This window comes from Narcine bancroftii, chromosome 5, assembly GCF_036971445.1.
Source record: "Narcine bancroftii isolate sNarBan1 chromosome 5, sNarBan1.hap1, whole genome shotgun sequence".
Classification (NCBI taxonomy): domain Eukaryota; kingdom Metazoa; phylum Chordata; class Chondrichthyes; order Torpediniformes; family Narcinidae; genus Narcine; species Narcine bancroftii.
In genome coordinates this window covers 185805745-185827776 of record NC_091473.1, presented here as the reverse complement: position 1 = coordinate 185827776, position 22032 = coordinate 185805745, and the positions used below count along the sequence as shown (strand labels likewise).

General features: G+C 46.8%; 1 protein-coding gene across 5 annotated transcripts in view; it reads left to right on the top strand.

The window, feature by feature from the left end:
* Window positions 1–22032, top strand: part of LOC138764351 (zinc finger and BTB domain-containing protein 7B-like) — a 107786-nt gene that overhangs the window by 38280 nt on the left and 47474 nt on the right. Inside the window, exon 1 of one of the 5 annotated variants that reach the window (XM_069940149.1) lies at window positions 19212–19443. The exons of the other annotated variants lie outside the window; for them this stretch is intronic. The gene's annotated coding sequence lies outside the window, so the exon portion shown is untranslated. Of the gene's footprint in view, window positions 1–19211; window positions 19444–22032 lie in introns of those variants that run through there. 5 annotated transcript variants of the gene reach the window in all.

Genomic DNA, 22032 nt, shown 5'->3' with positions numbered 1-22032 from the left:
GTGCTTTTTTCACGATGCCATTGGTGTGTTGGATCCAGGAAAGATCCTCCGAGATAGTGACTCCCAAGAATTTAAATTTGCTCACCCTGTCCACCTCTGATTCCCCAATGATCACTGGATCGTCCACCTCTGGTTTTCCCTTCCTGAAGACAACAATCAGATCCTTTGTTTTGGTGACATGGAGTGTGAGGTTGTTGTTGGTGCCAAGTTTTCATCGCCCCTTTTTATACAACCCACTACTGTAGTATCGTCAGCATATTTGTAGATGATGCTGTTGTACCGAGCCACACAGTTATAGGTGTAAAGCGAGTAGTCCAGGGGGCTAAGAACGCAGCCTTGTAGTGCTCTGCTACTGTCGGAGATTGTGGAGGAGATATTCTTGGGTCACAATCTTCACTGATTGTGGTCTGGAGGTGAGGAAATCCAGGATCCAATTACACTGTGGGGTGATGAGTCCCAGGTCTCGGAGTTGGCTGATACAGTTTTAAGGGGACGATTGTGTTAAATGCAAAACTGTCGTTGATAAAGAGCATCCTGATGGATGCATCTTTGCCGTCCAGGTGTTTCAGGGCTCTGTGGAGAGCCTTTGAGATGGCATCTGCCATAGACCTGTTGCTAGGCGAACTGGAATGGATCCATGTCGCCACTCGGACAGGAGCTGATCTGCTTCATCACCAGCCTTTCAAAACACTTGATCAATGCGGATTGTCTGTCACTGGTCCATAGTCATTTGGGCAGGTTTCCACACTCTTCTTGATATTTCTAATATGAAGACGAAGGAATTGAATTGGTAAAAGCCAAGTTTATTGTCATCTGATTGCACAAGTACAACGTGACAAAACAGCGTCCTCCTGTCCTCAGTGCAAAAGACACAGACGAACAACCAGACATAGCATACATGCAGACAAACAATACATACACAGTACAAGTATTCATATATATAAATAAATACATATTGTTTCGTGAATATGAGAGTCTCAGACAGTGACCCAAGGAGATTACTTCGTTGGTGGGTAGGGAGACTCCAGTGATCCTCTCTGCCGCTCTTATGGTCCCGTGGTGTGACCTCCGATCCATTTCTCTGCAGTAACTGTACCACACAGTGATACAGCCAGCCAAGACACTCTTGATAGAGCTCCTGTAGAAGTTGACATGATGGTGGGCGGTGGCCTTCAGTTTTCTCAGGAAGTGCAGTCCTTCCTAAATGAGGAGATGTTGTGGGTCCAGATTGGGTCACTAGTACTTGTTGACCATGTCGTAGGTGGACGGAAATTATGGAGAATATATGTGTTGGTTGCAGAGGCTGGTGGGATGGTAGATGCGGACAAGGGAAATCCTGTGGGCAGAGAGGGCCAGGACAGATGAGCAGTTAAGGGCCGAGTTGATGGTGGTGGAGTGGAAGGCATGTTTTGGAAGAAAGAAAGATATATTTTGGAAGTAATGGGAGTAACATATAATACTCTGGAAAATCTGCGAGGTTCTTACTATCAAAGTCCTAGATGACTGGAATTTTATGATTGACTGTAATTCAGTTTGGTGAAGAATCTGTCAGAAGACTTCTTCAGGGTTGATCCCATTGTGGCTTCCTTGACAATGGGGAGACTAGGCGCAGTCTAAGAGATCAATTTGTTGAGCACCTTGGCTCTGTCCACAGCAAAGTCAGGGATCTCCCTGTGGCTGACTGGTTCAGTTTCCTGCCCTATTCCCACACCGACTTGTCTGTCCGTGGCCTCGTGCACAGCCAAACCGAGGCCACCCGCAAATTGGAGGAAAATCCCCATAGTCCCTCTGGGCCATCTCTAACCAGACAGTATCAACGTTGACTTCTCTGGTTTCTCTTACCTATCGGCCTGTGCTCCTTCCCCTGCCTCTTCCTCCATCCTCCCCTCTCCTGCCTCTTCTTCCCTCCACTCCTCCCCACCCCTTCCTCCCTCCTCCCCTCTCCGTGCCCCTTCCTCCCTCTTACCCTCCTCCCCTGCCCCTTCCTCCCTCCCTCCTCCCCTCCCCATTCCTCCCTCCTCCACTTGCCCCCTCCTCCCCTCCCCTGCCCCTTCCTCCCTCCTTTCCTCCACCTGCCCTTTCCTTCCTCCTCTCCTCCCCCTGCCCCTTCCTCTCCTCTCCTCCCTCTGCCCCCCCCACCTTTTTATTTAAGCGCCTGACTGCTTTCTGCTCACCCCTGATGTAGGGCCCAGGCTCGAAATCTTGGTTCCCCTTTACTTCCTACGGATGCTGCGTGACCCCCTAAAATTTCACCAGCACTTTGGAATATCCCGATAGAAAGAAGACCTCGCATGAGTGACTTTATTTGCCATTTTGGCCCAGATCCTTGCATATTTTACCCCAATTATTTCCCCACTCCCTGTTTCGAAGAACATTCTTTTTGGGAAACTGATTGTATGATTTAAATAAAAAATGAACTACAAAAATGATAATGTAATGCCAATTTTTTTTGAATATTTTTTAATCTCAGGGAGTGAATTATGTTACAAAAATGTTGCTTATTCATAGCTACTTCCTGCATTCTACCTTCTCCTTCCCCAACCAGGGTGTAACACCCTAACCAACGCCTCCAGCGTTCATGGCAAGGGGAATTATTGTTGGTGTGACATGTTGTGGTGATAGTACCAGCAAGGTGTGTGGACCACAGACTGAATAAAGGGAAGCAACTTTTTTTCCCTCTGTATCCCATTTTTTAATCTAGCTGGCTATAAAAGTTTCTTTTTTAAGGTCATTTATTTTTAAGTTATTTACACAGCACGGTTTCAGCCATTTAAACTCATGCCGTCCAATTATACCCAAATTAATCAACAGCCCCCAGTACGTTATTTGAATGGTGGGCAGAAGCTGGAGTCCTCCCCCGGGGAAAACTCACACAGAGAACATACAAACTCTTTACAGACAGTGCCTGTTTTCCGCTAGCCACGCTTCCTGATTGTACAAGTACAACCCAACAAAACAACATTCTCTGCTCCTTGGATGCAAAAAATTGCAGGCAGACATCCAAACATAAAACACGTACCGACAAATGATACATATACATCACATATATACATATAAAAGAATAAAGGGTAGAGTCTCGGGTGGTCAATGTGAGCAGATCCTTGGGTCGTTCAGCGTTCTCACTGCCCATGACGAGAAGCTGTTCCTCAGCCTGGTGGTGCTGGCTCAAATACACCTGTTTCTCTCTCCCGACGGGAGCAGCTGAAAGATGCTGTGCGTGGGGTGGGAGAAGTCCTTAACAATTTTGGATGCCCTCTTCAGACAACAATCCCGATAGATCACGTCGCTGGAGGGACGGAGACCCTCTCTGCCACTCCTAGCGTCCTGTGGATGAGCTCTGATCCATTTCTCTGCAGCAATTGTACCCACACTGTGATGCAGCCCGGCCAGGACACTCTGGATAGAGCTCCTGTAGATGGTTGACAGGATGGTGGTCGGTAGCCTTGCCTGTTTCAGTCTTCTCAGGAAATTCAGTCGCTGTTATGCCATCCTGACAAGTGAAGAGATGTTGATTGTCAACGGTAGGTCACTCCAAGGAACTTGGTACTCTCCACTCTCTCCACTACTGAGTTGTTGATGTGTCCCTGTCGTCCCTCCCTTCATTGAATACCCCAGAGGGTAACCTCCAGGTTGAGATGGTGGCATTCATTTCCAGAGGAATAGCATACAAGAGTAGGGATTTAATGTTGAGACTCAATAGGGCACTGATTAGACCTCACTTGGAGTACGGTGTACATTTTTGGGTGCCTTATTTGAGAAAAGACGTGCTAGCGTTGGTGAGGGTTCAGAGAAGATTTACTAAAATTATACCAGGAATGAAGGGGTTAGCATATGAGGAATGTTTGTCAGCTCTTGGACTGTACCCGTTGGAGTACAGAAGGTTGAGGGGGAACCTCATAGAGGCATTTTGAAAGTTGACAGGCCTGGACAGAGTAGATGTGTTCCCACGGTCGGGGAGTCCAGGACAAGAGGGCACAACTACAGGATAAAAGGACGTCAATTTAAAACGAGACGTGGAAAAAATTCTTTAGTCAGAGGGTCGCGAGTCTGTGGAACTTGTTGCCACAGGCGGCTGTGGGAGCGAGGTCATTGGGTGTGTTTAAGGGAGAGATCGACAGGTATTTGATTAGTCAGGGCATTAAGGGGAGAAAGCCAAGGAGTGGGGCTGAGTGGGAGGATGGATCAGCTCAGCATTAGAATGGCAGGGCAGACTTGATGGGCCAGCCTGCTCCTATATCTTTTGATGTGATTTCAGAACTCTGCCCCCTTTACAAGTTTCTGAATGAGCAAAGAGGGAATCGGGTCAAGCAGCGCCCGCGGAGAGAAGCACTCCGTCAATGTTGCCGGCGGAATCATTTGAGCCTTGATGATGAGTCCCCAACCGGAGCGTGGACTGACCATTTCTCTCCACAGGCGCTCGTCCGCCTTGCTGAGTCTCCATCTTCCCTTTGCACTGTTCTTGGGCTTTTCTCGAGCAAAGGGGATGCCCTTCCTAATTCCCTCACCATTGAGAGTGTCCTGCCTGGCCGCGTCGCTGTGCAGGACGGCAGCTGCAAAGCATCGGACCGGGCCAATACAGAGGGTCGTCAAAACGGCCGAGAGGATCACTGGGATCTCCCTTTCCTCTACAGGCAACATTTTAAAAAATATTTTATTTTTGGTTTTCATAGACATAAACATTCCAAAAAAACCAACACAATCCCTTTCAACATTCATATAACATGCAGAGTCTGTATTTATTCCCCCTCCTCCCACCCCCCCCTACCCATATAAATTATACAGATACAAATACCTGTGGGGTCCACGACCCCTACAGAAGCCCAGGAAAATGCCTAGGACAAATAACCACCTTCCTTAATCCCACTCATTTCCCTGCTGTGACGGAAGGTTACATTACCCATATTTCGAAGTGGGGTTGGGGGGGTGGCCGGATAAATCTGCATGCCCATGTATGGGGTTGCCACACTCTAATGCATGTTTCATGTTTCCTTCTTAAATTGTAGGTGATTTTCTCTGTGGGGACGTGCTATATTTAATTGGGAGTTGGACTTCCACATAACTGCTAGGCACTTCCTGGCGACCTCCGCGAACTAAATTTGGATGTTCTAAAACTCACGTCCCTAATATCCCCCAGAAGGTACAACTCCAGACACTGTGGAAAATCAACTTCTGTAATTTTTTTTCAGTGTCCCCCAGAAGGATCTCACACTTGCATGCAGCCAGGTGGAGTGGACAAAGGTTCCATCTCCACGCTGCACCTAAAGCACATTTCCAAAATTTCTGGCTTTGATTTACATTATTTTTGTGGTGTGAGGCTCTATGGACAACATTCGCCGGGATCGTTGCTGAAACAGGGCTCAGAGAATTATGGAGAACCCCTTCCATCCAGCACACAGGATCTTTGACTCACTACCATCAGGTAGGAGGTACAGGAGCCTCAAAATCAGGACGGCCAGGCTGAGGAATAGCTTCTTCCCACAGACTGCGAGACTGATGGACAGTATTGTTACAGGGCCAGAGGACCCCAAAACCCAGCAGCAATAGAAATTCACCAAGACAAATGGTTACTTAATTTTCTTTAAACATAAAAACAGGATCAAACTTTAACTTATTACTATTAACAACCCTCTTCTAATTCTAAGCGCACATGTATGCAATGTGTGTATAAGTTCAGAAAAGTTCTTTGATTCACAGTCCAATCTTACTTCTCACTCCTCCAAGTTCACCGGTATCAGGCAATTCTTATACTGTGCACAGAATTTAACATTTATGAATCTTCACCAGGCTCTGGTGCTTAAAGGTAATTGGTTACTGCTCAGGAAGGTTCTTTTTGGTTTCAGAGGGAGATTTGTTGCTCGTTGGACACACAGAAACTGATTCCCTCCAATCAGCCACTTCAGTACCTTGCCGAAGAAACTTACCCCATCCAGGTTTTCCAAATAATAACCTCTTCTTCTGCAGGTCTCCACAGAGTTCCTTTTGTTTCCCTTATTTTAGGTGAAACACTCTAGCCAGGCATTTCCTCTTGCACAAACCACAAGGGTCTTTTAACACGTTGAACTCAGAACTCACAACCTGTCTTCAAAATTAGGTTTAAACAAGCTGCCAGCTTGCCATGACTGCAGAAACCAGTTCTCTCTCTCTCTCTCTCTCTCTCTCTCTCTCTCTTAGAGAAAGCTAGTTTGGTCTCTTCTCTCTCTCTGCTTGCAAAACCACACGACTGTCTTAGAACCGCAAACTGCATCCAGACAGATTGTGGCACCGGACCCAAACTTCGGAGCCCGTTCATCAGTTGCTTTCAAAACAATAATCCTTTTACACCTGCTTTTGAGATTCTTTAGTAAAGCAGTCTCCTTGTTTTATTGTCTTTGCAAAGGCTCTCGGTGCCTGCATGACTCACTTTCAGCAAAGCTCTTGCATTTTAAATGAGATCTGTTTTGTGAAACGTTTGTGATCTACACTACCCCCACAATCTATCTCCTTCAGAAACACACACACATATATATATATATATACACACACAATATAAAATATGATATAATCCGTCAGTATCCTGAAACCGTGTAAAATTCAGGGTGAATTTTTATTTATTAATTTAGTTATAAAGCACGGCAACAGACCATTTCGGCCCACAAATCTGTGCCACCCAATTAACCAACACCCCCAGCACATACTTGTGGGCCGAAAGAGCCTGTTACCGTGTTGTTTGTCTAAATTAAAAATTAAAAGGCTGGCCACCCCAATTATCCCAAAATATTTCTTTACATATATATGTTATTATTATGTGGTGTGTGTGGGGGTGGTCCAGTAGCCTTTCCCTCCTCAACCTTCTGTGGATATATCGGCACTGCTGTGCCTTCCCGACTAAAGAGGAGGTGTTGTGGGTTCGGGTTAGTTCCTTCATTATATGCACACCAAGGAACTTTGATGTGTGGCGGAGAGTGGTCCTTCTGGAGCCCACCTTTATCTTGTCCTCATTGAGACTCGGGTTGTTATTCTTGCACCATTTTATGCGCCGCCCAACCTCCTCTCTGCAAGCCAACTCATTACTGCTGCCGATAATGACCACCTACTCTGGTCAGGTAATGACCAGAACATCTGCTTTTATGGGTGGTAAATGATGGCTGTCTCTCTTCTCTCCCTCAAGAAAGCTTCTTGGTCCTTTTTGCCCCCACATCTCAGAAGGATCAGTGTCTCTGACAGTGCTGGAACTCCCCCATCACCGAAGCAAGCCCTCGATTACCTGCTCAAGTCACTCGAATGGAACTTGAACTCACGACCTTGAAGGAATAATAGTTGTTTTTAAGAATTCAGTCACTAGAATATGCTGATATAGATGACATGCATTCCACATCAGGGTGGCTTAATTGTAACTCTGCTCCAGACATATCGTCAAGGTCTCTATCGAGCAATCTTCCTTTGGAGTAATTACGACCTTCTCACTGATTATTTTCTCCTTGATGGGTGGATTTGTTTAACTTTCAGCTCCGTATATCGTTACCAACAACTTGTAGGCTGCACACTTAGAATATGGATAACTTTACAGCATAACACAGGCCCTTCAGCCCACAATGTTGTGCTGACCCATAGACTGTATAACTACCCCCAAAAAAACCTAAACTTTCCCTACCTCATAACCCTCTATTTTTCTTTCATGTGCCTGTCTGAAAGTTTGTTAAATGCCCCTATTGTCCCAGCCTCCACCACCGCCCCTGGCAATCCATTCCAGGCACCCAACTCTTTGCAAAACAATTCCCTAAACTTTCCTCCCCTCATCCTGTGCAGATGCCCTCTGATGTTTGCTATTCCCACCCTGGGGAAAAATACGCTGGCTGTCCACCCTATAAATGCCTCTCAATCTTGCAGAACTCTATTAAAGTCAACCTCGTCCTTCTTCATTCCAAACAGAAAAGCCCCAGCTCTGTCAACCTTGCCTCATAAGACATTTTTTCAATCCAATCAACATCCTGGTAAATCTCAGCACAAGCTTCCACATCCTTCCTGTAATGAGGCAAACAGAACTGAACACAATATTCAAAGTGTGGTCTCACCAGAGATTTACAGAGCTGCAACATTTGCTCCTGAACTCCATTCCCCAACTAATGAAGGCCAGCGTCCCATAGATCTTCTTAACTATCCTATCACTGTTTGCGGTGACCTTGAGAGATGCAGGGATTTTGGCCCCAAGGTCCCTCTGTTCCTCCACACTGTTAAGTATCCTAACATTAACCCTGCACTCTGTCTTCAAGTTTGACCTTCCACATCACCTCACACATACCTGGATTAGTGTCTTCTTGAGTGGATATCGGAGATTACAATCTTTCAAGATACTTTTTCTGAGACCAGCCCTTCCCATGTCAAGACCAACACTTATTATCCATCCTCATATTGCCCTTGGGAAAATGGTAGTGAGCCTGTGTTGTATTTGTTCCACGATAGAGACTGTCAGAAATCTATGAACGAGGGGAGATTTGATAGAGGTGTACAAAATGATGAGGGGTATGGGTAGAGTAAATGCAAGTTGGCTTTTTCCACTGAGGTTGGGTGAAATACGAACCAGAGGCCATGGGTGAAAGGGGAGAAGTTTAGGGGGAACGTTAGAGGAAACTTCTTCAGGCAGAGTGTGGGAGTGTGGAATGAGCTGCCAGCTGAAGTTGTGAACATGGGCTCAGTTTTTACACCTGAAAAACATTTGGACAGGTACATGGTCAAGAGGGATAGGGTCTGGGTGCAGGCCAGTGAGACTAAGCAGAACAATAGTTTGGCATGGTCTAGATGGGCCAAATGGCCTGTTTCAGTGCTGTAACATTACAGTACAGTATAGGCCCTTTGGCCTTCGATGTGCCGAAAGAAACCCGAAACCTTTCCTGCCTCGTAACCCTGTAATTTCTTCCATCCATGTACCTGTCTAAGAGTCTCTTAGATGCTCCTCTTGTTCCACCACCACCCCTGGGCAAGGCATTCCAGGCACCCACAACTCTCTGTATAAAAAAGCTTACCCCTCATGTTCCCTCTAATTTTTTTAGCAGTCAGTGTGTTCAAAAATCTTCTGTGGTGCAAATTTTTTTTCCCTGTGACAAAAGTCTGTGTACTGAATGCTTGTACAAATGTAAACTGGAAATTGTTTCAAGATCATTTTGGCACAGCCCGTCTCTCATGGCTAATAACACTGTGTTGCCATGTTTTAATGTCATACAAGTATGATTTCATTCTATCAAGTGACGGATTTAGTTAAGATTTTATTCTATACTATACTATAAGTCTAATTATTAATTAACTCCATTATTTTAGGAAATTAACCTTTTGTGCACACATTAATATCCTTTGCACGCCGGCTGCAAAACGCTCACATCTTAGACCAGTGGTTCTCAACCCTTTTCTTTCCACTCACATATCACTTTAAGCAACCCCTATGCCATAGGTGCTCTGTGATTAGTAAGGGATTGCTTAAGGTGGTATACAAGTGAAAAGAAAAACTTTGATTGGCCCTCATTGACTCGTGATGTGCACGGTTTCAGAACTCCAGAGGAAATGGGCCAATGACCATTTTTCTCAAGCAAAATATTTCAGGAACATTTGGGTCGAGAGCAGTGATTCTCAACCTTCCCTTCCCACTTACATTCCACCTTAAGCAAACCCTTACTAATCACAGAGCACCGATGGAATAGGGAATACTTAAAGTGGAAAGAAAAAGGTTGAGAACCACTGGCTTAGAGAGAACAGTGCAGTCGTCTCCCCTAAATTTTCCTCCCTTCGCTTTGTCTAGATGTCCTCTGGTGTTGGCTACTCTCGTTTGGGAAAAAAGGTGTTGGCGGTCCACCTTATCTATACCTCTCAGAATCTTGTAGACCTCTATCATCCTTTAAAGTCCCGTCATATCCTTTACTGTTCTATGGTTCCAGTTTGTGGAGTGTCCTTCCTGCCCAGGCTCCTGAGCCAAGGTGCTTGGATGGTTAAATCACTCTGATACCATCCCCTACCTGGTTCCATCTGCCCATCATCTCTTCCACATCCCTCTTATCCACGTTGCCGGCGCTGCCATCCCCTTGTGCTAACCACCGCGCTAACGTACCGCCCAGTGGGTACGGTGGGAGAAACAGAAGATGTAATCGTCCATCAGAGCAAGGACCTGTGCAAACTTCCTCTCAATACCTCCTCTTTTTCAAAAAAAAGGAAGTTGCGCGACGAGGAAGTTGAGTGGAGCAGAGAAGGTCTTGTATCAAAAATACTGATGTGGATAAATTCCTGTGATACACAAACCCACTGGAGAAACTCAGCAGGTCACGCAGCATCTAAGGTTCAAAATTCAAATTTATTGTCAAAGTGTATACTGTATATCACAGGCCAATATGGCCTGTTTCCGTATTTTTATTGTTAGATGGTTATATGACCCTGAGATTCTTTTCTTTGCGGACCAGGCAGAACTTCTGATTATTGGTAACTGTGAACTGAACTCAAGGAGAAAGTCATGTATACCAAAGAAAGAAATATAACAAACTGACTGCAAAATAAGAGATTTAAGTCTCTGATCGAGTCTATTTAACACCAGAAGCAGGCCCCATCAGCCTTTGTAGTTTTTTCTGCCTAGTCCAACTGACCTGCACCCAGACCCTAGCCCTGCATACCTCTCCCATCCATGTCCCTGTCCAAATTCTTCTTAAATGCTAAAATTGAGCCTCGCATTCACTACCTCAGCTGGCAGCTTGTTCCACACTCCCTCTGCTCTCTGTGTGAAGAAGTTCCCCCTTATATTCACCCTAAACTTTTCACTTTTCACCCTTAACCCATGTTGTTGGGGAGTCTGACAGTGGAGGAGTGGCAACTGTTCCTGAACCTCCTAGGGGGTGCGAGTCTTGTGGCACCAATTCCTCTTTCCTGATGGCAGCAGCGAGAACAGAGCGTGGATCGAGTGGATCCTTGACGATTGCTGCTGCTCTCTGACTGTTCCCTGTGGATGATCTCGATGGTAGGGGAGAGTTTTGCCTGTGATGACCTGGGCTGCATCCACTACCTTTTGCAGGGCGTTTTGCTTGAGGGTATTGGTGCCCCTGTACCAGACTGTGACTCAGCCAGTCAGCGCACTTTCCACCACCCCTCTGTAGGGGTTTGTCACAGGAAGTAAAGGTGAACCAATGTTTCAGGCCTGGGCCCTTCATTAAGGTATTCGCAGAACTCTGGTTCCCCTGCTTATGCTGTGTGACCTGCTGAGTTCTTCCACCTCCTTTTGTGTGTTGCGTTCGATCCCAGTGTCTGCAGACTTTATTTTTAAATTTAAATGCAAACAGACAGCATGCAAACAGGTCCTCTTGGCCCATGCTGCCCAATTGCACCCAATTAATCTACAACCCCGGTACGTTTTTAAAGGGTGGGAGGAGACCGGAAACCCACGCAGACACGGGAACAATGTACAAACTCCTTACAGTCAGTGCCATATTAGAATCTTGTGTGGCACTAAACCTTTTGTCGTCCATTCACGTACCATCTTAAGTAATCCCTATGCCATCGGTGCTCTGTGATGAGTAAGGGATTTCTTAAGGTGGGATGTGAGTGGGGAAAAAAGATTGAAAACCACTGCCCTAGACCCAATTGAAATATTTTGCTGGAGAAAAATCGTCATTGGCCCATTTCCTCTGGAGCTGTGAAAACGTGCACATAACGAGTCCATGAGGGACGATTAAACAGTGGTTTTCAAACCATTTTCTTTCCACCCACAAACACCTTAAGCAATCCCTTACTCATCACAGAGCACCCAGTGGCAGAGGGAATACTTAAAGTGGGATGTGAGTGGAAAGAAAAAGTTTGGAAACAATCGCACTGTGCTAACCGTTAAATTAGTTAAACGACTCAGATAAATTCTTGTGAGGTGCGGGTGTCAATGGCTGTGTGTCACAAATGAGTCATATCTTGTCAAGTATCTGGCCAGCTGTGGCCTTGACCTATTGGTGCCACCGATACAAGAGGCGAGTATTGTTCCTGCCTCTGGGCTCTGTGCAAAATGGCCCCTGCATTTATCTATACATCAGATGATTCACTACATTTGAGTTCAAAGACCTGTAAGAGTCTTCTGCTGTTACTTGGTAAATACACGACAGTTTCGCATTGTCTTTGGACCTAGAAGAACCTTGCTGAAGTTCATAGGCAAAGTTTTGTTTGTTAGTGTGTGCACGGGACAGGGAAGGTTGGGGAAAGGAGGGTTCTGTCAACATAAAATGGCTGCCTTCCCAACCTCAATCTAGACTGGACTGTTCAGGGCACAAGTAAAGTTTCCAGTGTAATCTGAAGAAAACCCACTGGATTTCAATAATTACTGGGTGTAATGTCAGCTGATGATGTCTGACTCCAAGCACATTGCCTTCCTGTAAAGGGCTGGGCAATATTTTTATACAGAAGAGAGAGAGAGAGAGAGCAAGAGTGAGTGTTTGTGTGGGTCTGTATGTGAAGGGCTTTATATGGAATTGTGTGTGTGTGTATGGCTGGGTAGTTTATACTGATGTGTGTGTGCATGTGTGTGTGTGTGTGTGTGTGTGTGTGTGTGTGTGTGTGTGTGTGTGTGTGTGTGTGTGTGTGTGTGTGTGTGTGTGTGTGTAAAAACCTTTATATGGAATGGGATGTGCGTGTAAAAGCCATTATATGGAATGGGGTGTGTGTGTGTAAAGGCCTTTATATGGAATGGGGTGTGTGTGTGTGTGTGTGTGTAAAGGCTTTTATACGGAATGGGGTGTGTGTGTGTAAAGGCCTTTATACGGAATGGGGTGTGTGTGTCCTTGGCTGGGTAGTTTCTTTATACAGATCTGTGTGTCTTTGTGCGTGCATGTATGTACCGTGTGCATTCCCCACCTTTATTTTAATAGACAGCAAAAAGAAAATTAAAATCCCCCTCTGGAGGAAGCTGAAAGGTCAGTTGCCCGAACGTACATGGAAATCTCTGAAGTGCTCTTCTTTCACAAGATGTTGCTGAGTTTTGCACGATGCAGCACATCACAGAGCTTTCAAATGAGGAAGTCTCATTCACTGATCAGTGGGGCGAGCCATTAGCAAAACCAATTTCATTCCCCTTGTCAAGAGAAAACGGAATTTGGAGCTCAGTTGCGTGCATAATCCTTCACTGGGGACAAACTAGAATTTGTAAAGAGCTTTCGACAACTTCGGGATATCCAAGGGAATTTTTCTGAGTGGAGTTATTATTCCACTGCTGGTGTACAGGGTCAAACTGACACCGCTGAAATTTAGAGAACAGTTTATCAGTGACCCTGTTGTAGTTACAAGCTTCCTTCTGTAGGTCTGTAGATTCCACAGTTCCTTTGTGCCTCCTCCCACCCCCACCCTCTCCCCAACTCAGTCGACCATCAGACTGCCAGGTAAATTTGTCCCTCGGCTCCAATTTTAAAGGGGAGAACATCTCTCTCTTGTGGAGACATATGTGCAGCTCACAGTGACTTGAACAGTCCAGGTTGGGGGTATCCTATAATTGTGTTCACTTCCCCCTTCCCCCCCCCCCCCACCTCACCCCAGCTTTTTGAATGAAACAAGAAAGTCTGCAGTGGCTGGGGTCGAATATGCTGGAGAAACTCAGCAGGTCATCCAGCATCTACGGGAGGTAAAGGGTAACCAACGTTTCAGGTCTGAGACCTTTGTCGAGCTGTGAACAAAAAGCAGACAGGCTCTTGAATGAAAAGTTGGTGGGAGGGGAGGAGAGGAAGATGGGGCCGGGGGAGGAGCACAGGGGTTGTGAAAACAATGCTGAAGAAACTCAGCAGGTCAAACCGTGTCCTTTATAGAGACAAGATAAAAACCTACAATTCAGGCTCGAGCCCTTCATCAAGGTGTGGAAAATGAGGAGATAATGGGTGGATAAGGAAGAGAGGGCTCAACAGCAAACAAGGAGGGGGCGGGGGTGGCTGTGAACGGAGAGGGAAGGGGTGGGGAGCTGGAGGAGATGAGACAGAGGGATGGGGAAGTCTGTGGTCATCTGATAGCACAAGTACAACTCAACGAAACAGAGTCCTTTAGTCCTCAGTGCAAAAGACACAGATACACAACCAGATATAATACACATACAGACAAACAAATACACATGCCGGACATGAATTTCATCTATACAGATAAGTAAATAAGTATTGTTATGAGTCTCGGATAGTGAATATGAGCGGTTCCTCTGATCGTTCAGCATTCCCACAGCCCATGGGAAGAAGCTGTTCCTCAGTTGTTTGGTGCTGACCCTGACCCTCTGACAGGAGCAGCTGAGAGATGCTATTCGTGGGGGTGGAAGGGGTCCTCAGCGATTTTGTGCGCCCTCTTCAGACAGCAATCCCAGTAGATTCACGACAAAGGAGAGGAGGGATACTCCAGTGATCCTCTCTGCCCCTCTTGTAGTCCGGTGGATTGACCTCCGATCCATTTCTCTGCAGCTGCCGTACCCATACTAGGTTATCGATCAAGCTCCTGTTGACAGGATGATGGCCGGTAGCCTTGCCCACCTCCAGCATCGGAGCAAGAAGTTTCCGCAGCTCACCATCCCCAGCACAGTACTTCAGCCCATGTTTACTGCGGGCACACCTTGATGCTGTTTGTACACACGGAGATACTCCTGCTCACTGACTGGGGTGGTGGGGGGAGGGCGGTGGCGGGCAGGTTATGACAGGCTCTCCTGTGTCACTCAACAGATGCCTCCTGAGGGGCGAATGAAAGCTGAAGGGCACCCACCTGCTGCCCTCCCCCCCAGCTTTAATGTCACCGCCCCACCTCCGCCCTTCTCATTTCACTCAGAGAGCACATTTCAACCTGCAGTGTACCCCATTGGTTTAAAGCACAGAGGGAATTTTTATGTTTAATTCTTTTAAAATATAGACGTACTGCACGGTAAACAGGCCCTTCTGGCCTATGGGCCCGTGCCACGCAAATTAACCTGCAAACCACCGAATGTTTTTTGAAGGGTGGGAGGAAACTGGAGCAGCTGAAGGAAACCCGCGCAGGTCACAGGGAGAATGTCCAAACTCCTTACAGACAGTGCCGGATTCGGACCTGGATCGCTGGTGCTCTAAGAATGTTGCACTAACCACTAATGCAAACTGACCCACATAGTAGGGGTCTGTATAATGGGGAACTGAATAAACACCCTTGAAAAAGATTTGACCCTCTATCCCTGCATATTTATGGGTTATCTCTCTCGAGTCTATGAGGCCTGCTTTCTCTCTCTCTCTCGAGTCTACGAGGCCTGCATGTTGAGTACTCTTCTCTCCAGCTGTAAATCCTGGGTCACTTACAGAAAGCAAGAACACTGCCTTCATGCATTCCATTTCCGCTGCCTCAGATCCATTCTGGGCTACTCATGGATCGACAGAGTCACAAATGTCCAAGACCTGGAGAAGACTGGAAGTACGGATCTCTTCTCAATCATCCACTCTCGCCACCTGCGGCGGGCTGGCCATCTTGTCCATATGGAGGACGGCCGATTCCCCAAAGATGTCCTCTACAGTGGGCTAACAGATCCTCCCCGCCCTGTTGGCCACCCACGTCTTCACTGCAAAGACGTAATCAAGCGCGATCTCCAGTCATTCCATGTCAACCATATTGACTGGGAGGGCCTCGCCAAAAAAAATCACACTGCCTGGCGTTCCGCAATTCACAGTGGCACATCACAATGGGCCAACGACTGCAAAAAGTTCTGTGAGGGCAGAAGAGCTACAAGGCACCGTGTTCATCTTGGCTCGCGAAGGGATTGGCCACAATGATGATGATCTCAAGGAACCATTCTGAACCATTTTCTGACTATGGCCCTCTTAGGACTCTGCCCTCCCCCGTGAAGCAGTCAAATCTAGTTAGTTTTGTCTGCACCTCTCTCCCACCGATTATACATGAGAAAGGATGAAAAAAATATTTTATGATTTTGTGGTCAGCGCAACGTTGTTACAGTGCCAGCGACTAGGGTTTGAATCCGGTGCTGTCCGTAGGGAGTTTGTATGTGTCTGCGTGGGTTTCCTCTGTGTGCTCCGGTTTCCTTCCACTGTTTAAAATGTACGGGGGTTGTCGGTTAATTGGGCAGCAGGGGCTTGTGGGCCGGAAGGGCATGCCAAAATTAAAAAATTAAATTAAAATTTTTAAAAATTAAGTCGATCATCATCGGTGGCCCACTTATCTTTGTCCCTCCTTTGCCGCAATCATCTGTCGGACACAGAAATTACAGCACAGTACAGGTCCTAAGGCCCATGATGTTGTGCCGACCTGTGTAAATCTTCTCAACAATCTACCCCTTCCCTCCCTCACTCCCATAACCCTCTATTTTTCATGTGCCTTTGAAGAATCTTTTAAATGTCCTTTTAAATGGGACTGAGTCTTTTAAATATTGTTCCAGCCTCCACCACCACCCCTGGCAAAGCATTCCAAGCACCCACAACTCTCGGTGTTAAAAAAAAACTTACCCCTGATGTCTCCCCTAAACTTTCCTCTGCTCAACTTATTCAGATGTCCTCTGGTATTTGGTCCAGTCACATTGGGGAAAAATAAGTGCTGGCTGTCCACCTTATCTCTGCCTCTCGTAATTTCGTAGACCTCTATTAGGTCTCCTCTCATCCTTCTTTGCTCCAAAGAGAAAATCCCCAGCTCTGTTAACCTTCCCTCATAAGACATGCTCTCCAATTCAGGAAACATCCTGGTAAACCTCCTCTGCGCCCTCTCCGCAGCTTCCACATCCTTCCTGTAATGAGGCAAGCAGAACTGGACACAGTATTCCAATCATAATCTTGTGGGCTTCTATGAGGTCATCCTGGTGAGTCTCTTCTTCCCCCTCTCTGAAGCCTCCCCATCCTTCCTGTAATGGGGCTGACCAGAATTGAACACAGTGTTAGGATATAGAACACTACAGTAGATTGCAGGCCCTTCATCCCATGATGTTGTGCCAATTCACCCAACAACAATCTAACTCTTCCCCACCCCCCATAACCCTCTATTTTTCTTGCATCCATGTGCCTGTCTAAAAGTGTTTTGAATGTCCCATTGTACCAGTCTCCACCATACCCCAGCAATACGTTCCAGGCACCCACCACTCTCTGTGTAAAAAAAAGTCCCCTAAACTTTACTCTCACCTTATACAGATGTCTTATGGGACTTGCTGTTATACCTTTATTCTTCCCCTTACTTGAGTCCCGTTATTGCTTGTGAGAGCACGCTGACTTAAGTGACCACTCTTTAAATGTATCTCTTCATTGCCCGTGAGGTGATTTGGGACTGTGAAAGAAACATCTTGTTTGTGCAATAACTGCAGGAGAACCCTGCACGATGAACAACAAGGACAATTCCGGGAATGAAAGGATTATCATACTATTTGGAACATTTGACAGCTCTTGGCTTGGTATTTATTGAAATTTAGGAGAATTGGGAGGGGGAGGGGAGAATCTCATTGAAACATTTCAAACGTTGAAAAGCATGAATAAAACTCGGTGGGGGAGAGAGTAGAGAGCACCATGTTCCTTGGACTCCACTTAACATGTTGGACACACCCTATCTCCTCCCTTGTCAGGAAGGCGACTCCACTTCCTGGGAAGACTGAAGCGGGCTAGGCTACTGGCTACCATCCTGTCAACCTTCTACAGGAGCTCTATCGAGAGCATCCTGGCCTGCTGCATCACTGTGTGGGTATGGTTGCTGCAGAGAAATGGATCGGAGGTCAATCCACAGGATTGAGAGGGCAGAGAGGATCTATCAGGATCATGTCTGAAGAGGGCAAGGAAAATCATTGAGGACCCTTTCCACTCTGCACACAGCAGCTTTCAGCTGCTCCCGTCAGTAGTATCAAAGCCTGCACCACCAGGCTGAGGAACAGCTTCTTCCCACAGGCAATAGGAATGCTGAACGACCAAAGGAACTGCTCGCACTAACCACCCAAGACACTAACATTTTACTAGTCAACATTTATCTATCTATCTATTTATTTATTTATACATTTGTCTTGCATACGTACGTTTGTCTTGTTGCGTGTCTGCATGTTTTGCACTGAGGGCCGGAGAATGCTGTTTCGTCGGGTTGTTCTTCTACAACTGGATGTTACCAAACATAAACTTGAGTAGATGGAGAAGGATTATTCCCCATGGTGGGAGAATCCAGGACAAGAGAGCGCAACTTCAGGATTGAAGGGCGTCCGCTTAGAATTTCTTCAGCCAGAGGGCAGTGGATCTGTGGAATTTGTTGCCACAGACGGTTGTGGAGGCCGGGTTGTTGGGTGTATTTAAGGGAGAGATTGACAGATTCCTGATGAACCAGATCACGTGATAAAGTGGATTTGCAGTGGACACGAAGATTGGAGGCAATGTGGTAGACAGCAAGAAAGGCTTTCAAAGTTTGCAGAGGGATCTGGACCAGCTAGAAAAATGGGATGAAGAATGGCTGCTTAAAACCTTTATTCAGTTATCCAAAAAATCCAGTTAACTGATAAACGTCTGGTCCCAAGCTTTTCGATTATGGGGAAACATACTGTACAGGATGATGGGGTACTTAGATAGGGTGGAGAGCCAGTAGCTTTTTTCCTGGGGGCACCAAAGTTGAGGGGAGACATGGGGGTTAATTTTTTTTAACACAGAGAGTGATGGATGCCTGGAGTGAATTGCCGGGGGGGTGGTGGTGGAAGCTGGTACATTCAGAGGACCCACAGTCTGGGTGCGAGGTTGGGAAGGGGTCAGATTGTTGTGGGCTGGATGGCCTGCGCTATCTTCTCCAAGTCGCCCCATCTCGGCTGCAAAGTTATACTTGCAAGGAACTGCAGCCATCATCCATGAGAGGAGGGAGGAAGGAGGAGGGAGAAGTCATGGGTAAGAGTTGCACATCTCAGGAGCTTTGCATGCATCCTGCGCTTGAGATTGCAACAGCGCCAAAACCTGCATTTGAAACGAACTTGGGATTTGCAGCCAAACATTCAAAAGACTGCAACTTCCATGTCCTTGGGTTGGGCTGGGCCGATATCATTTTTTTATCAGTTGTGACTTCTGCAATTACAGTGTCCACAATTTTGCCTATGACTTCCTTGTCATACATGGTATCAGAACCTCTATTAAGTTTGGATATAAATAGGTCATTGAGTAGGCGGGGGCTGAGCTACAAGTAGCAACTGTCTGCTGTAGCAACCCAAATCTTCCGAAATAGAGGGGGAAAAAAAATGTTTTTCATGTTTCACCAAAGAAGGAAATGCTCTGCCTCGGTTAGCCATTTGGAGCCCAGAGAGGGTTAAAAGTGGTTCTCTGAGCTGCATGGGATGCGACCCTGGGGCGTGGGTGTAGTAGTCATACTTTGAGAGGTGGGGGAGCTGGTCTCGCGAAATTACTCAGAGAATTACCAGGACAGAGACGAGGGAGAGAGAGAGAGAGAGAGAGAGAGAGAGAGAGAGAGAGAGAGAATAAATAGTTTGATTCGTAAGTCGTTCAGTGTTTGAAGTCCATTCTTCAGCCTGACAGGAAGGTAAGGAAAGATCCCAATAATTTCATTTGCCGTCACTCTGTTTTTGAGATGCAAGGCACTGAAGGGGTGGGCAGGGAAGAAGTGTAAACCAGCTGCCAGTTTCTGGGGCAGCCAGTGGGTCTGTATTTCAAGAGTCATCTTGGAAGTGGCGTGGCATTGTGCATCGCATGGTTAACCCGCTTATATCGGTGGTGCCAGAGAAAATAAATGTCGTAATACCTTGTATTTCTTTTTGAAGACTTTCTTTGGCTTGTGTGTTCCGCGTCTGGGACAGCCTTGAAAATGAGTGCAATTGCTTCCTTTCCTTGTCCAACTGCCAGGGATTTTATATGGAGCACCAGAAGCGTCGGCTATAAAACTCTTTTAAAGAAAAAAATGTCCTGTGCTGGACTTTTGTTCCGTAAAACAAAGAAGGATTTTTTTAAAAATCGGAATTGGTGGCACTGCCTGTCCTGCTTTAGTCTGTGACCTCATCCGCCGATTGTACAGGCCTCAACTATCGGTTTTGTCTTTTAAAAAAAATAATTCACCGCTTCTTCCACTTTGTGATCTGCCTGTGCAGAATGCGGGTTCTAAATGTGTCCACTATCAGAGTCCCCTCGACTCTTGTTTGGATAATAGAATCAGACCACTGTGTCCAGGGTGACTGCTTCCCCCCACCCTACCCATGACAGGAGGTGGACTCTGGACTCCCTAAATTAGTCACCTTGAGGATTTACTGGTTTGTAAGGCTCGAGCCTGGCGAAAATTGCAAAGGATTCCAAGGTTTCTCAGTTCTTCCAAGCCCACTGAATCATCATCCTCTCCAGTCCAGGGCTTGCGCTCAATATTTGACTGCAGGCATATTTTTAAAATTAAGGGAGTACATTTGACTCTGCTGTTTACTTCAGCTCAGGGCAAGTTTGGCAACTTTATTAGAGGTAAATCTACCATTTTAGTCAGGTTTCAGTCTGAGAGTTCTGTGGAATCGAAGCATCAAATATGAAGTGTGAAACTTCTCTTTGCTAAATGACTTGCAAGATATTTCTGTTTGCCACCTACATGCTTCTTTGGCTTGGCTTCGAGGATGAAGATTTATGTCCACGTCTGCTGCAGGCTCGTTAGTGACTGACAAGTCCGATGCGGGACAGGCAGGCACGGTTGCAGCGGTTGCAAGGGAAAATTGGTTGGTTGGGGTTGGGTGTTGGGTTTTTCCTCCTTTGTCTTTTGTCAGTGAGGTGGGCTCTGCAATCTTCTTCAAAGGAGGTTGCTGCCCGCCAAACTGTGAGGCTCCAAGATGTACGGTTGGAGGCGATATCAGCCCACTTGCGGTGGTCAATGTGGCAGGCACCAAGAGATTTCTTGAAGCAGTCCTTGTACCTCTTCTTTGGTGCACCTCTGTCTCGGTGGCCAGTGGAAAGCTCGCCATAGAACATGATCTTGGGAAGGCGATGGTCCTCCATTCTGGAGACGTGACCTACGCAGCGCAGTTGGGTCTTCAGCAGCGTGGATTCGATGCTTGCGGACTCTGCCAGCTTGAGTACTTCGATGTTGGTGATGAAGTCATTCCAATGAATGTTGAGGATGGAGCAGAGACAGCGCTGATGGAAGCGTTCTAGGAGCCGTAGGTGATGTTGGTAGAGGACCCATGATTCGGAGCCGAACAGGAGCGTGGGTATGACAACGGCTCTGCACATGCTGATCTTTGTGTGTTTCTTCAGGTGGTTGTTTTTCCAGACTCTTTTGTGTAGTCTTCCAAAGGCGCTATTTGCCTTGGCGAGTCTGTTGTCTATCTCGTTGTCGATCCTTGCAGCCGATGAATGGTGCAGCCGAGATAGGTAAACTGGTTGACCGTTTTGAGTTTTGTGTGCCCGATGGAGATGTGGGGGGGCTGGTAGTCATGGTGGGGAGTTGGCTGATGGAGGACCTCAGTTTTCTTCAGGCTGACTTCCAGGTCAAACATTTTGGCAGTTTCCGCAAAGCAGGACGTCAAGCGCTGAAGAGCTGGCTCTGAATGGGCAACTAAAACGGCATCGTCTGCAAAGAGTAGTTCACGGACAAGTTGCTCTTGTGTCTTGGTGTGAGCTTGCAGGCGCCTAATCATGGGAGAATTAGATAAAAGAGATCCCTGTGTGGCATGGTCTAACCAGAACACATGAGCAGAGGTTTTACTGAACAGTTAGATTTGAGATTCTTTTATTGTCACATAATATTACATAAAAATGTAAAATACGTGATACACTTCAGCTTTTGCCTGTCTTAAGGCAAAGAGTCGCCCTGAGCATTGCCCTGAGAAAAGAGAGGCAGAAGAGGGTCCCTTTAGACTCACCGAGTGTCCGTGGATCCACCTCCCACAGCCCCTGCAGCCTCACAGACCCCTGTTCACACCATCGGCCACCCGGGTTCCAGATCCAAACCTCCGACGCGATGGGGAAGTCTTCGGCGCCCGAGGCCCCATCGGGAGCCCTTCCTGCCCTCAGCGCCCCTCTTGAATCCCGGTTCTGATACCTGGTTCCCACGGGCCAGTCTCCAGCAGAGCACAGCCTATCGATGGTCTGCTGCCATGGTCAGCATCCCTTTGGGTTGTGTGGAGGCAGGCGGGGGGTGGGG